Genomic DNA, 14,927 nt, shown 5'->3' with positions numbered 1-14,927 from the left:
ACCTTCAAAATTTTTCACAGAGTGAAGAGGACCTAATGGACATCCATATGACGTGCGAGTGCTATCTGGGTATAAATGTCTACCGATAGCCTTCCAAAAAATTCGAAGCTGACAAACTAAAAAATCGGACTCAATTCTTTCCCGGACTGGACTTCTAAAATGGCGGCAACCGCTGCCACTCAACGTTTCACTCCATACGTCGGAAGACTATCAAGCTCAAGGTCTGGATCGCTTAAAAAGGTCTCGATCACCGATCGGATCTGGTCCAACTTGATCCAAGTCTGATACCATCGAAATATGCAAATTGATCGTGAAACCGAGTTCGTGTTCGTGCCGGTGTTCGTACACGAGGGCGTGTTCTCGTAGGCTCGCGAGGGGGGCTAATTCTGAATTATGCGCGCGGCGTAGGATGTATGTAGGTATCGGCCGACAATAGTAATCCCGTCGGAGGATTCCTGTCCGCGACTAGAAACTCGTTTTCCACGGGGCGGCACGGCCCGACAAAACTTTCGCCGGGCCGCAGAGCCCGCGCCACCATTGTGATCGTATTAACACCTTGCATAATTGCGTCGCCACCGACGCCGCCGCGTTTCTCATTGTGCGTCCGCTAAACACGTCTCATTTGAATATTGGCCCATTCATATCTCTCTCTCTCACTCTCTGGGAAGCCCGATCGCTGATAAAGGGGATCCCCCGGCGCCTGGCCGCTCTTCCTCTTCAGCATCCACGCTGGTACCAACTCTTTCTCAGGCTGTCATGCTTCCTTCGAGCATGCACCATTTACCCCGGGCCGAACCCGTTCCGGATTTACCTGTTTGCTCAACGCCAATGCGTGCCCGGTCCTCCGACCCCGCTTAGCAATTAAAAATCGAGAAATTAGCTGCACCCTCCACAACGGGGACGATCACGCTGCTCAACGAATTTGAATTTTCTTTTTGCTCCGGTCGAGATTCATCCCCATGAATCTCAGCCCTCCTATCGCTTTCGGTTTCTGAGAAATTTCGAAGGGGAAGCTGAAGTGTACCTTTGTATTTATAAATATTTGTAAATATTTAGATGCATTTCAAAAATCTGCGATTTAAATTTTTTGAATTGTAGTTGCTCTGGAGTTTATTATTATTAAAGATCGAGTCTATAGCGTCTATAAAAAATAGTACCTACTGGAAAATAATTTGAGAAGACAGACTAGTTATCAGGGGGTGAGTTTACGAACTGTGTAAAAGATAGAGATTTCGTGACCAAAATTGGTCCCCCCCACCACTCCATTTTTGTTTCTAGTCAGCTTCGCACGTCTTCGGTGTTTCGTCTCTCCCCCTAGGAGTTCATCCCCTTTGACCCCGGTCTCTTTGTCCAGAGCACTTTCTCTCTCTCACTCTCTCTTCATCCCCGTGGACTCTTTTCAACGTCAGACCGTCGATTGGCCGCAATTCAGTGTCGCGTCGTTGCACACAGTTTGCGGCGGTGAACGTCAATTGCATTGCTCCGCATATTTCATTTCGGATCCACGGTTCCGCGACCTATCGCCGCTTAAGGGGACTCTAATGATCATCGCCGGGCTGCCGGGTTTATGCATTTATAGGAGACACGGTTGTCTGAAGTCTTCTCACCGCGTACAACATTTCATAGAACGTAAATTTCAATTTTACATTTCAAACGAAATCGAAAGCCGAGTACGCATTTAATTCGACACATAGGCGAGTCACGTCCACAGTGACAAAACTGTTTTGTTACTAATGAAACAATCGCCAATGTACTCGTGACGTTCTCCCGATTAAAACGAGTACAAAGACGACCCACCTCGGAGCACATTTGCTCCTGTAATTCACGAATCACATGACAAAATTGTTTTGTTATTAACTAAACAATCGCCAATGTATTCGCGACGTTCTCCCGATTAAAACGAGTACAAAGACGACCCACCTCGGAGCACATTTGCTCCTGTAATTCACGATTCATTTACCAGTTCGGATAACGGAGGTTCTACTATACAGTAAATCAAACGAGTAAATGTGATCCGAATAGTATCGTGTGGGTACTCGTTTTAATCGGGAAAATGTCACGAATATGCAGGTAAGAGTTTCGTAAGGAAATAGTTCAGAATAAAAGAGTATTATCATCGAAATGATATTATCTTGCTTGTTGCTTTTTTCTATTTTTGATGCTAGCAGGAGGTAAAGGAATAGTGTCTGTAGAGGATATAAGTGACATCCTGGAGCCGAAGTTTTCCCATAAATCGAGGCATTTCCGTGCTGCCGAAATCGCATAACTCGGTTTATCCTGTTCCTCTTCGCATCGCCACCGGTTTCGCGCATACCAGGGGATCGCGGATATCCGAGCAAACATTTAATTCGTGATTACATTATTTCGTAAGGGGTGGGGGGCTCCCTGTCAGCACCAGTTCGTTCGAACACACACATACAAGCACCATGGAACAACGGGGTACCATTCCAACCCCTCGATAATAGAGATTTCACGCCGCGGGCCCCACTTCGGTTCTCACAGTAGGGGTTTCGCCGGCAACCGATCATCTATTGTCCAACCCGTCGCTCTTCCATTCTACTGTCGAAGCGGTCAATACCTATCAGGGCTGTTTCGAGGGCAGAGTCGCGTGCCTCTAAGTATCTGTTTATAGTCCCCGGGGATCAATTTGTTTGCTAAATTATTTATTGGAGCAAATATGCCGGCCACCGTTTTCACCTTCCGCAAACCCGCGAATCTGTTTGGCCTGCGGTTTGGGAAAAGTAAACCCGAGGATTGTTCCGAGCCTCTTTTTTTAATTGTGGTCAGCGTTCGGCCATTGTTCCCATAAGGTTTTATGTCGAGAAGAATAACGACGGTATAGTTAGCCGGTTGTTTATTATTCCGGCTCATTGTTGTTCGTCTGCGAGGATTTTTATTCGTTATTTATCATTCTCAATAAAAGCCGATGCGCGTGAAAATGTTTATCGCGCGATCCCTTACCGAATACTTATTTAACAATATATTCAACCGTTTTTAACAATTATTACATTATTCAATTCAACTATACTGTTTCTTGTTTCATTTAAGCTTACTTTCAACAACTTTTAACAATCGTACCACCTAACCTAACTATGTATTACTTCGTATTTAATTTAACAATACATTCAACAATTTTTAACAACTATTATATTCGTCAATTTAACTGTGCTGTTTAGAATTTGATTTAAGCATACATTCAACAACTTTTAATAATTACACCGCCTAATGTAACTGTACGAATTAGTTTCACTTAAATTTTAAACAATGAACAACTACAATTGAAAAAATGTTAAACAATGAACAACTACAATTGAAAAATGTTAAACAACGAACAACCTCAATTTAAAAAACTTTAAGTGACAGATTTTTGAACAAGAAAATGCATTTCTATAACATAACCGTAGAATGAAAAAATGGTCGCCTGGTACAATAGATTTAGTGTTAAATGAATAGTCCCTCCGGACTATCTGCTTGGAGTATTTGCATTGGCATTGGTCTGTTGGCAAACAGGATGGGAAAAATCGCCGATATTGTGGCCCGAAATCGGTCAGCCAACATTCTCCTCCCTTGCCCCCTCCACCACCCCCTCGGGGAACGTGACAAATTGAGATAAATAATCGTTTTGCGGGGACACAATAACCTCTTGAAATTTGTCACGGCGGCACTCGAAACGGCACGCTCCGGAACGTTTGCGAACTGATACTCGCAAAACCGATACTCGAGTCGCATCTGGTCCGCGTCCTCCTTTCGTCGATGATCCTTCAAGATTTTTTGATACGTCCGCAGTTTTTCTTTTTCCATTTACAGTTTCATAATTACCACTGCGATAATTCGACCGCCGATTTCGAGCGAAACAAAAATCGTCTGCTCTCGTTACAACGTATAACAGCGTGTACACGCGAATAAAACATTGTCGTTATTAATTATTTCTTTGTGAAACCTTGACCAGAATGTCCGCGACATTTTTCCGATTAAAATGATACAAAACACGATGCAGTTTCTGTCGTAATTATTCGTTTAATCCGCCATATAGTGGAACCTCGATTATCCGAACGAATGAAAGGGGTGTGAGTGGCGCACTAAATTGAACGAGCAAATATACTTTTAATTGCGTTGCGTTTGGTGTCATTTGAATCGGAGAAGTTTGACAAGTATGTTCACGAAAGCTTCGTTAAAGAACCATTGACTGGAGAATTCAGTTCGGATAATCGAGGTTCCACAAAATCGTCGATTAAGCAAGCAAATATTACCCAAATTGCATCGTGTTCGGACTCTTTGTAATCAGAAAAATGCGACAAACAGATTACTGAAACGTTATCGAAACGACAGGTTCGGATAATCGAGGTTCCACAAAATCGTGGATTAAACAGTCGAACATGATCCCAATAGTATCGTGTTTGGGCTCATTTTAACCAGAAAAATGTGGCCAATATGCCGGTAGAACTTTCATTGTGAAATTCACACGTGCCTAAACCGTACCATAATTTTTAAGTGCGGCAAAATCGCGATTGCTCGGAAGGGGTCGGGTACACTGATCCACCATCGCGGAAAGATTACACGTCCGGGGTTTCTGGAGAGTCGGCAGTATGCGTATCAGGTCGACGAGATCAGGCGAGTCAGAAACGGTCGCAGGAACGTGAACCCGATGAAAGGATCGACTTTGCTGACGGTGGCCGCCGGTTTGCCCCTAAAATTAGCCACAGTGACATATTGAGGAGTGCGACGGGCCCTGTCGGGGCGAAACGTCCCCCTAGCCTGCCTATTACGGACAAAAGCGGCGCCCTGGGAAAATCAACTGACGCGTAACTAAACGGTGTATCATTAATTCCGAACGTGTATGTTTATATCGACAGCGTTAAGCAGCGTGCACCGCGCGTTTGCACGGCTAATTTTCCGCGCGACAATTGCTACCATGATTTTTTTTCCTTTTTTCTCGGCTGCACCCTCGAACGATCTGAAAGTCCCCGGAGCCTCCTCGATCTTTAACCAGCGAAGCGCGTTTCACGTGTATACACGTCATCCAAAATTCTATTGCGGTGCGGTTAACGTTAATGAATTGTTAAATTCTTATCGAATAAAAATGTCATTCTTTCTCATTTTGCTTTCCTTTCTTCATAAAATTTATAATAGCGGCCTTTGGCCTGCATTCGACGTATATATTCGTCATTGCTTCATTCTAATTCCGCGCCGTGAGGGATTTTTAAAATTAAATGCCACAGACTCCGTAGATTCGCGGTAAGGTAGAGTAACCACGTTACCGACAAAAATAGGCGAAAAATGGTTTCACGTGCCTCAACTTTTCGTCCTTGTATGAGAATATTTTTCGCTGGGAAACGGCTCATTCGAAAGAGGAAGGTTCAATCTAGCGCGCGCTGGTCACGAGCTGACGAGATTATGCAGATATTTGGTAATACAAGCGTTAGAAGTAGGCTAAAAATCGACGACTTGCATGCCGTGGAATCCAACCATTTTTATGCCGTTGGACGAGTTTTCTGGATGAAATCGAGAGCAGCGCGCGCTAGAAAATATCTCCAGCTACAAATTCAGCTATATTTTGTTTTGATTCTCTGCGAAATAAAGCGAAAAACTTGAAGCACGTTTCTGGGCGTCAGAGTTCATAATATCGTATAATACAGAGCAAAAATGTGACAAGTTTAGGTCACAGACTTAAGACCCGTCGGATGAAAACCATAACGGATCTTAAGTCAGTGGCTGAAGGCTTTGAACGTAAATTATACAGCAGTTACCGACCTGCTGACTCTGCAAAAGTCACGTGACTATCCCGTGCCCTCAAGTGTCGTTTGACTAAAATGCCATAAAGTATAATTTATTTATCGAATTAAAAGATGAAACGTCACGTCCGGCCAGTTCCCACAATTCTTTCGGAAGGTTTTTCCTGTCTTTCACTGCTGTCTTCCCCGACACTCTCCTACGTTGTTTTTTCTCTTTTTTGGTTCGTACCCCGACACCCTATCGGGCAACGTACGGATACCTTTCGTGCCAATCAACGGGTTCTCCATCGCCGAAAGGTGAACGCCGATAATTCTCGCCGGGGAATCGACGTTTCCGCTCGACAGCTCCATCGCGAAAAAAGACAGAATTATCCGGGGTGCTAAAGCAATGGACTCCGCTCCGGCTGGCTGAGACTGCGATCGACTCTCCGCGGCACCTTTCGTGTAACCAGATTTATTCGCTGCTGGGAAATTCAAATTTCCGTGTCAGCGATGTGTCAATGTTCACGCGACGAAGAATTGTGGGATTCAAGATGACTGCCGGAAGTGTGCGTTGTTTAGTGATAATTTTCTGTGGTCCGGAAGAAATGTCACGTTTGCGATTTTAAAAAGAAAAGGAACGGGTAAGGTGACCGAGATAAATCTTCTCTGTATGCTGAACTGCAGTTTCAGGTAACGCTGGTAATTTTTTGCAGGGAAAAATATTAACAATTGCCGGAAATATACTCTTCGGGAGCTTCTGGTGGAGCGTGGTGAAATTGTGGTGGAAGAAGACTGAGAAGAGTAAATATAAATATTTTTCTTTCGGTAACGGCTGAACCTTTTGCACTAAATCCAACTGCGTATGAGAACTCGTGGTTTCAAGCATTTGCCATAATTTTTTCACCAAGAAATATTAACAATTGCCAGAGATACAGCCACTCTTCTGTGCCACCTCCTCGAGGACCAGAAATCGAAAAGGCAGAATCTAAGAACGGCGAATATAAACATTTTTCTTTCGGAAACGGCTGAACCTTTTAAACTAAATCCAACTGCGTATGAAAACTCATAGTTTCAAGCATGTGTCATAATTTTTTCACCAAGAAATATTAACAATTGCCAGAGATACAGCCACTCTTCTGTGCCACCCTCTCGAGGACCTAAAATCGAAAAGGCAGATTATAAGAACAGCGAATATAAACATTTTTCTTTCGGAAACGGCTGAACCTTTTACACTAAATCCAACTGCGTATGAAAACTCATAGTTTCAAGCATTTGCCATAATTTTTTCACTAAGAAACATTAACAATTGCCAGAGATACAACCACTCTTCTGTGCCACCTCCTCGAGGACCAGAAATCGAAAAGGCAGAATCTAAGAACAGCGAATATAAATATTTTTCTTTCGGTAACGGCTGAACCTTTTGCACTAAATCCAACTGCGTATGAAAACTCATAGTTTCAAGCATGTGGCATAATTTTTTCACGGAGAGATATCAACAATTGCCAAAGTTGCAGCCACTCGTCTGGAGCTCCTTTTTGGGGGGTTGGTGAAATTGCGAGGAAGATTAGAAGAGGAGACTTCTGCGACCCCCATGGTTTCTGGCACTTACGGGGTGCCCCGAAGTCGTCCCACCGGCAGTCACGTGGCGTCGCGTGCCGCCCTTTTGTCACATGGGCCGGTCTCTCTCGTTCGCCCTTCGCCCTTGCCCGCGTGTTGGGCCGGGGAGGATCGTCGAGATTCAACGTGCAACGACACGTGTAGCAAATAGGCTTGGTGGCCCAAAGCCTGTTTGCCTCGGCCCGAGGACGAGGACCACCGTCGCGACGGCCGCGGAACACAATGGGACGTGCGGTTCTTCGGCTCTGCTCGATTGGAAGGATCAGAGACCGCCGCGAAATTAAATAGGCTACATTCGACAACTGGCCTGGGCAGGTAGCACAATGCAGTCTGTCTGGACTCTTCTGCTGCTCCTTCGTGACCTAGAACACGCCAATTTTTCAAATGGGAAACAGCAACCTGATAAGAGCAACTATAAGTGTGCAGATCTCTATGTGAGTATTAATTCATTGATAAATATCTTTTGTTTTCAATTATTTCTTTATGAAACTTTTACTGACATGTTCGTCACGCTTTCCTGATTAATACGAGCCCGAACATGACACTGTTTGGTTTATATTTGACTGTTTAATACGCGATTTTGTAGAGCCTCGATTATCCGAACCGCTATCCGAATTCTGTAGTCGACGATTTTTTAATGATCCCTTCGTCAACATGCTCGTGATGTTTTTCTGGTTGATACGAGCCCAAACATGACACTGTTTGGTTTATATTTGATTGTTTAATACACGATCTTGTAGAGCCTCCATTATCCGAACCGCTATTCGAATTCTGTAGTCGATGATTTTTTAATGATCCCTTCGTCAACATGCTCGTGATGTTTTTCTGATTGATACGAGCCCAAACATGACAGTTTGGTTTATATTTGACTGTTTAATACACGATCTTGTAGAGCCTCGATTATCCGAACCGCTATCCGAATTCTGTAGTCGATGATTTTTTAATGATCCCTTCGTCAACATGCTCGTGATGTTTTTCTGATTGATACGAGCCCAAACATGACACAGTTTGGTTTATATTTGATTGTTTATTACACGATTTTGTAGAACCTCGATTATCCGAACTAATCGGTGGAAATTGAGTGTTTGGATAATGGAACAGTTATCTAGTTTCAGTGTTAGGTTACATCGCTGCTGATTCGTACTATGAATCGTGTTATAAACTGATTTGAATTAAGTGTGTATTATTAGTTCGGATAATCGAGGTTCTACTGAGTTAAACAAGTAACATGATCCAAATTGTATCGCGTGTGGTCTCGCCTTAACCGCAAAATTGTTGCAAATATGATAGTAATCGCTCGACTCAGAATTTTTATATGAACTAAAAACCTTCTGTTAATTATAAAAAATCGGTGCTGAACAAATATTTCTTTTTTTTTATAATTTTGATGGATTCAAAATTACACAACAATTTTTCTCGTAAATGCATAAAATCCAGTCATTAAGACATTAAAATCCAGTTATTAAGTATAGATTAAATAAAGAAATTATTTTGTTTTGCTATATGGTTTATGATTGCATAACATTTTTTTTCACCGTATCGCAAACTTATTGTTTTCTGGACGTTATGCTTGAGAAATTCTGTAAGTCTAGAGAAGAGTGGAGTAGCTATATCAATTAGTGTGCGAAGTGCTCAAATGATTTGCAAAATTACCTTGCCGTTACGTTTTATAACACGATTCGCGCTTGCAAAACCAATTATTCCTCCGGCGACGGCACGGGAACGGTAAATAACGATTAAGCGTCGAAATGTAAACGAGAGTCAATACGTTACATAATTGTCGAGCCAGTTAATTATCTCGCTTTAGGGGACTTTGCTTCGGGAGTAGATAATAAATGACAGAAGATGAAATCGATCGACGTGAACGAGAATATTTCAACGTTTTCAGTGCCGGAACATTTTATAGCGATAATACACTTGTCCTGTAATATCTAGACTTTTGTTAAAAATAATTTCGACCAAACGTATCATTTAATATGGCTGCATATATTGAAGAGAGCTGCACCATACGGTTCTTTCCAAAATAGAAAAATACAAAGCCTCTCTTATTTAACACTAAACCTACCACCGTCAAAATGACCGGTTTTATATTTTACAAGTATTGAAACTATAAAAATTCATTTATGGAAATTAGTGGAATCAATTTCCTTGTCCAAGCATTTATTATTGTATATTGAAAATTTCGGACAATCTTAATAAATTCAGGGTTGCCGTTTTTATAAGGCCATATTTACCAGATACTATTTTTACTAGATACTATTTTTTTATAAGGCAATATTTACCAGGTACTATTTTTACTATTTTTCCTAGATACTATTTTTTTATAAGGCAATATTCACCAGTTATGTTAATGCTTGGTAGGTTTAGTGGTGATACACAACCACCCCCAAGTAAACCTATTCCAAACAGCAGAGTTCACAGTGATAAACAATTACTTACGCACAGACGTAACACAACAACACCTCAATTTTCTCCCCAAAAAATAAACAACAAAAAAGAAAATACAAAGTCTGCCAAATTTAATATAAAACCACCCCTAAGAGTACCTCTAATTTTAAACAGAATATTTTCTAAACAACGAAAACCACAAAATGTACTACACAACAAAATTCTCCTCAAAACAAACATCAACCAAAGCCAATTAAACCAGACCACCCTCCACCCCCATCAACCCCATTATCCCGCAGCATCCCCCATCGATATCTCCTCAAATATTCATCATTAAGCTTCTTAGAAGATGCGCGGACGTCCGTCAGACCGTGGATCGATAAGCTGACGGTGATGGTTGGATCGAAGGATCCACGGTTCGGTGGGAGGGTGGATAATTAATTACGGAAGACGATCGGTAATTAACAGTAACTGGGGTTGGATAACGTTCATACGGCGGGCTTGATACGGAATATACGAGCCGCGGCACGGCTGTAGCTGACTCTTTATGGTGGGGTGTGCTCGTGACGTGAATTATTAGCCCTTCGACCCTCGGCGGACCCTGCGGGGGTGGATTCGCACGCGGGCGTGGCCTGCCACGTCGGGGCCACGCCTGCCACCCTCGAAAAACCACTCGCCACCCTCTTCCCCAAGGATACACGGAGAATTGATTCCGGACGGGTTCCATTTCTTATGCGCGAATGCAGCCCTTCTTCCAGGCTCTGCTGCACCCTGTCTAGTTCGACGTGTCCACCAACCCCCTAAATCAATCCTAAGCAGAATGGTATTTTTTCAACAGAATTGTTAGAATTCGAAATAACACTGCAAATGTCTCTTGACCCGCCAAAACCTGGCATCCGTAAAAGTTGATCACATCAAATAATAATTAAATAATATTTGTGAGAGATTCAGCACTTTTGGAGGGACAATTTTTGGCAACTTGTGCAGAAAACACGGAAAAATATCAAGTTAGACACGCTCAATGTTAACTCAAATAACAATTTGAGGTGAAACAGCACACGACAGTGTGCTAAAAAAAATAATATTGTTATCTAGCACGTTAACACTAGGCTTACGGAGCACCAAAAGCGACCATTTTGCATTACTTTACAAAAATAACAAGAATAGCATTTTCTTTTAATAACATATACCCAAAGAAATGTTGAACAATTCCTCATGGATGTGTCTTTAGAATCTTAATAATTGTAAATTAAAAATATTAAAGTTAATGAAGCTTTTTACATAAAATACAATATTTGTACCATCACATGTTTAGTCGGTTGTTTTCTCGTAAAATAATATCATAAAAAAATATATGTATGTATATATAGTTTTATCCACGAAAAATTCTGATAAATTCGCAGCGATGCAAAACTCTATTTTATCGAGGTCCAACCATTATTGCAACTTCAATTTAAATCGATATGCCGCGATGCCGTTTTCTGCACGCTGCGCGTGAACTCGCACGATGCTATACATTAATCTCCCGATGAAAAAAAAATTGGAAAGCTTGATTAAACAGCGAATAAAGTCTCGTGACAAATTGTATCCTAATCTGAACATTCGAACACGTTTTACCAACTCTAATACCTTATTAACTAAACCAATCGCAAATATCTAAAACCTTTTTTAGCAAATAAGCTTTTTTTATATTATACATTATATATATTGTCAATTTAGCACTAGGTGTACAGGACTCCTCAAAATGATTCGTTCTAATATTTTTAGTTATTATTCAAGTCTGTTCAAGTCTATTTTTCGTTACTATTCAAGTCTAGTATTATTTTATTATTCTCCATTTTATTATTCTTTGGTTAAAATGGTCTCGGCTGCATAAAATGGTAAAATGGTCACTTGTAGTGTTCGGTAAGCCTAGCGTTAATAAAATAGAACCACAGCTGGGTAAAATAGTATTTTAAATAATAAATAGCAGATAATCCTATTTATTTGAAAGTATGTGTACAACTTTGAAAATAAAATATTTTATTTGATGCAATAAGTTTTTAAAGTATTACTTCAAAAGATAGCATTTTATTTGAAGAATATTAAAAATATTTGGATTTCATCTCGAAATATTTGATTCCCTTTATTCGAAATATTCTTGCTGAAAAATAATGGTTCGTGTTCAATACAAGTATTCTATTTTATGCGGGATTGTTGAAGTAAAATATTATATTTTGCGTTTCAGATTGTTAACTGGAAATGTTTCATTTGAAGATACAGATTTTTGAGATACACAAACATTTCATTTCGTCGTTCAGATTGTCAAAGTAAAAATATTTTACTGTAAAATATTGAACAGTACTTGAGACATTTATTTCGCCAAATATTGCCCACCTCTGAATAGAACGTACCAGTAACGCGGGCCTTTATGAAACAGTTTTGAACAATTTCGATACGGTTATTTTCGGTACGGTTTCTTCGGCAGGCCGGATTTCAACGATGAAAACAGAGTCTCCATGTTCCCGGGATCGGAGGGTTGTGTAGCCAAGGGTGGTTTCCACCATCTTCCCGCAGGAAGAGCAAGTTGTACGAGTGGATGAGGACCGGCTGGATCCCCGGAGGAGGGAAACAGACGCAGAAAGGGATGGAACGAGCCTGCGGGGGCGGAGGGAGGAGAGCCTTCGCCATCCTCCCGGCTCGCGGAGCTCTGCGCCCGCGTTTGTACAGTGGTAATGGGCTGTCAGGAGCAGACGTTCGCTGCTCGTGCCTTATATACCAACACCATTACGCTCCTCCTGGGTCGGTTCCTATCGGCTTGCTCGTATTATCAACCCCACTGATTTCCCCCCCTCCTACCCTCCCGCGTCTACACCTACTCCCTACCCTCTTACTCGGCAGCTCAACCTTCGCCTCCTTCGATAATGTCTTCCCCGCGGACCCATCAACCGGTATGGCCAGCCAAGCAGAATTTTCTCGTACCCGGTGCTCCGAAAGTCCTCTCGCTATGCCTCTTGGCTCTGCAGAATGTCCGAGCAATTTTATTTCAGTTGGTGGAAGCACTACAAACTGACAGAAGTCACGAGAAAATGGTACTCGCACGATTTTGAGTTTACTGGCACTCATTCGAGCTTTTAATTTTTCTTGGTGTACCTTGTATCTTGTTTGATTTTTCTTTTCGTGCAAAATTTCCTGGAAATTGTATTTTGGTTGGTGGAAGCGCTATGAACTAACAGTAGTCATGAGAGAATGGTACCTGCAGAGTTTTCAGTTTATTGGCATTCATTCGGGACTTTAATTTTTGTTGGTGTATCTTGTATCTTGTTGAATTTTTCTTTTCGTGCAAAATTTCCTGGAAATTGTATTTTAGTAGTTGGTGGAAGCGCTATGAACTAACAGTAGTCATGAGAAAATGGTACCTGCAGAGTTTTCAGTTTATTGGCATTCATTCGGGACTTTAATTTTTGTTGGTGTATCTTGTATCTTGTTTAATTTTTCTTTTCGTGCAAAATGTCCTGGAAGTTGTATTTCAGTCGGTGAAAGAACGATAGAATTGTACAGATGATGGAAAAATGGCATTTGCTGAGTTTTAGAGGTGTTGGCATCCATTTTGTTAGGGATTGCAAAAGCTAGGAGGACTACATACAAAAGTATTCCTAGCAGCCATAGGTCCTGTAATCTAAATTTGACTCAACCCGGATCAATACTCCCAACACTTTACAATGTAGAACATCGCTAACACGAATTTTTATTCGTAATCCGTCTGCAAAGCGTTGAATGTTATATTGCAAGACAAATTAGCTGCCGTTGCATGGTCAGAATTTTCCTTTTTCTGCTCTCCCATTTATGGGAAGGAAAAATCTGCCTCCCACCAGAATTTAATGGGTGGCCACGTGCTCGCCGGCTACCTCCAACGTGCCTATCCCTTCCAGAGTGATCAATACTGTATGTCTTCTGCAGAGGACAGGTACGTGGCTGATCCAGATTTCAGTTTGGGAACAACAAGGCTGGAAACAGATCTGATTTCACGGCAATTCTTCCAAACCCTTGAACAAGTTTTCACTTTCCAGGGACAAGCGTAATAATATTACTGTAATCTTGACCTGAAATCGAAATTTGGACTATTTTAGTTAAATTGAAAGGTTTTACTTATATTTTTACTGCCAAAACAAGTCTCGAATGAAATAATTCAGTCGTTAATGAGAAATACTTCGGTTACGTATCATTAAAGAACGTCTAATTTATATTTAATAATGTAATTGTAATTTTCGCGCCCAATTATCAAACATTAATTACCAATACAGTTGAATAACATTTTCTCTGTTTGAATTACGCGCCAGTACTACTGACGGCCATGCTATGAACTAAAATTTCGATCCCCAAATGGCGGGCTCTTTGAACTGCTCCTACGACTTTTACAATTTTACGCTTAACTTATCAGAAGTATGCGTTTTTCCTTGTACAATATAAGTAGAATATTATACTGATCTACTCCTATATCTCGTTTGTGGTTTCAGCGTCATGCAGTTCACTAGCTGATCGTTCAATTTCGGTAGAGTCCGCTATCGTTCCAGAGCATTTTCTACAGAATCGGTAATTCAGAACCGCAGGCAGAAAAATGAGTTGAATGCAATGTCTGTACTGAATCGAAGCCTAGTCTACTCCTATACCTCGTTCGTGCTTGTACAGGGAAGACTCGTCGCACGACAATGGCGCCTTTTGTGCGATAACACGGTTACCAACGCGTAATTCACATTACATGTAAAAATTTACATTGTATTCCAACACAATCATTTTATGTAAGAATTAAGAATGAATAAACACTTAGAATGTAATGAATAGACGTACCTGTGTATTTAATTATTAAACCCTCATTTTCCCGAACGTCCGACTAATCGTTGAGTTATACTACTGAATTTAGAAATTTTTCGAATTTCGTGCCACCTCTTTTACTATCATGTTTTCCTAATAGAAAGTTCAATTTTTTCAGAAAATTTCGGAAATTTTTCTAAAATAACCTCAATAATTCGAACGGTTCCCCGGTAAATAATTTATGAATTTTTTGGAATTGAAAAGTCTAGAGCGGAGTCTCGGCAACATTTGTATTGCAGTTTTGTGTAGGTTTGTACGATTAATTAATCAATTATTAACGATTTTACACAAGAGTGTATAGTTCCGATAAACGTTAGTAACATAATCGATACAAGAAGAAAGCGATTCCGCAGATTA

This window comes from Halictus rubicundus, chromosome 11, assembly GCF_050948215.1.
Source record: "Halictus rubicundus isolate RS-2024b chromosome 11, iyHalRubi1_principal, whole genome shotgun sequence".
Classification (NCBI taxonomy): Eukaryota; Metazoa; Arthropoda; class Insecta; order Hymenoptera; family Halictidae; genus Halictus; species Halictus rubicundus.
Note: the sequence above shows the minus strand (reverse complement) of the source record.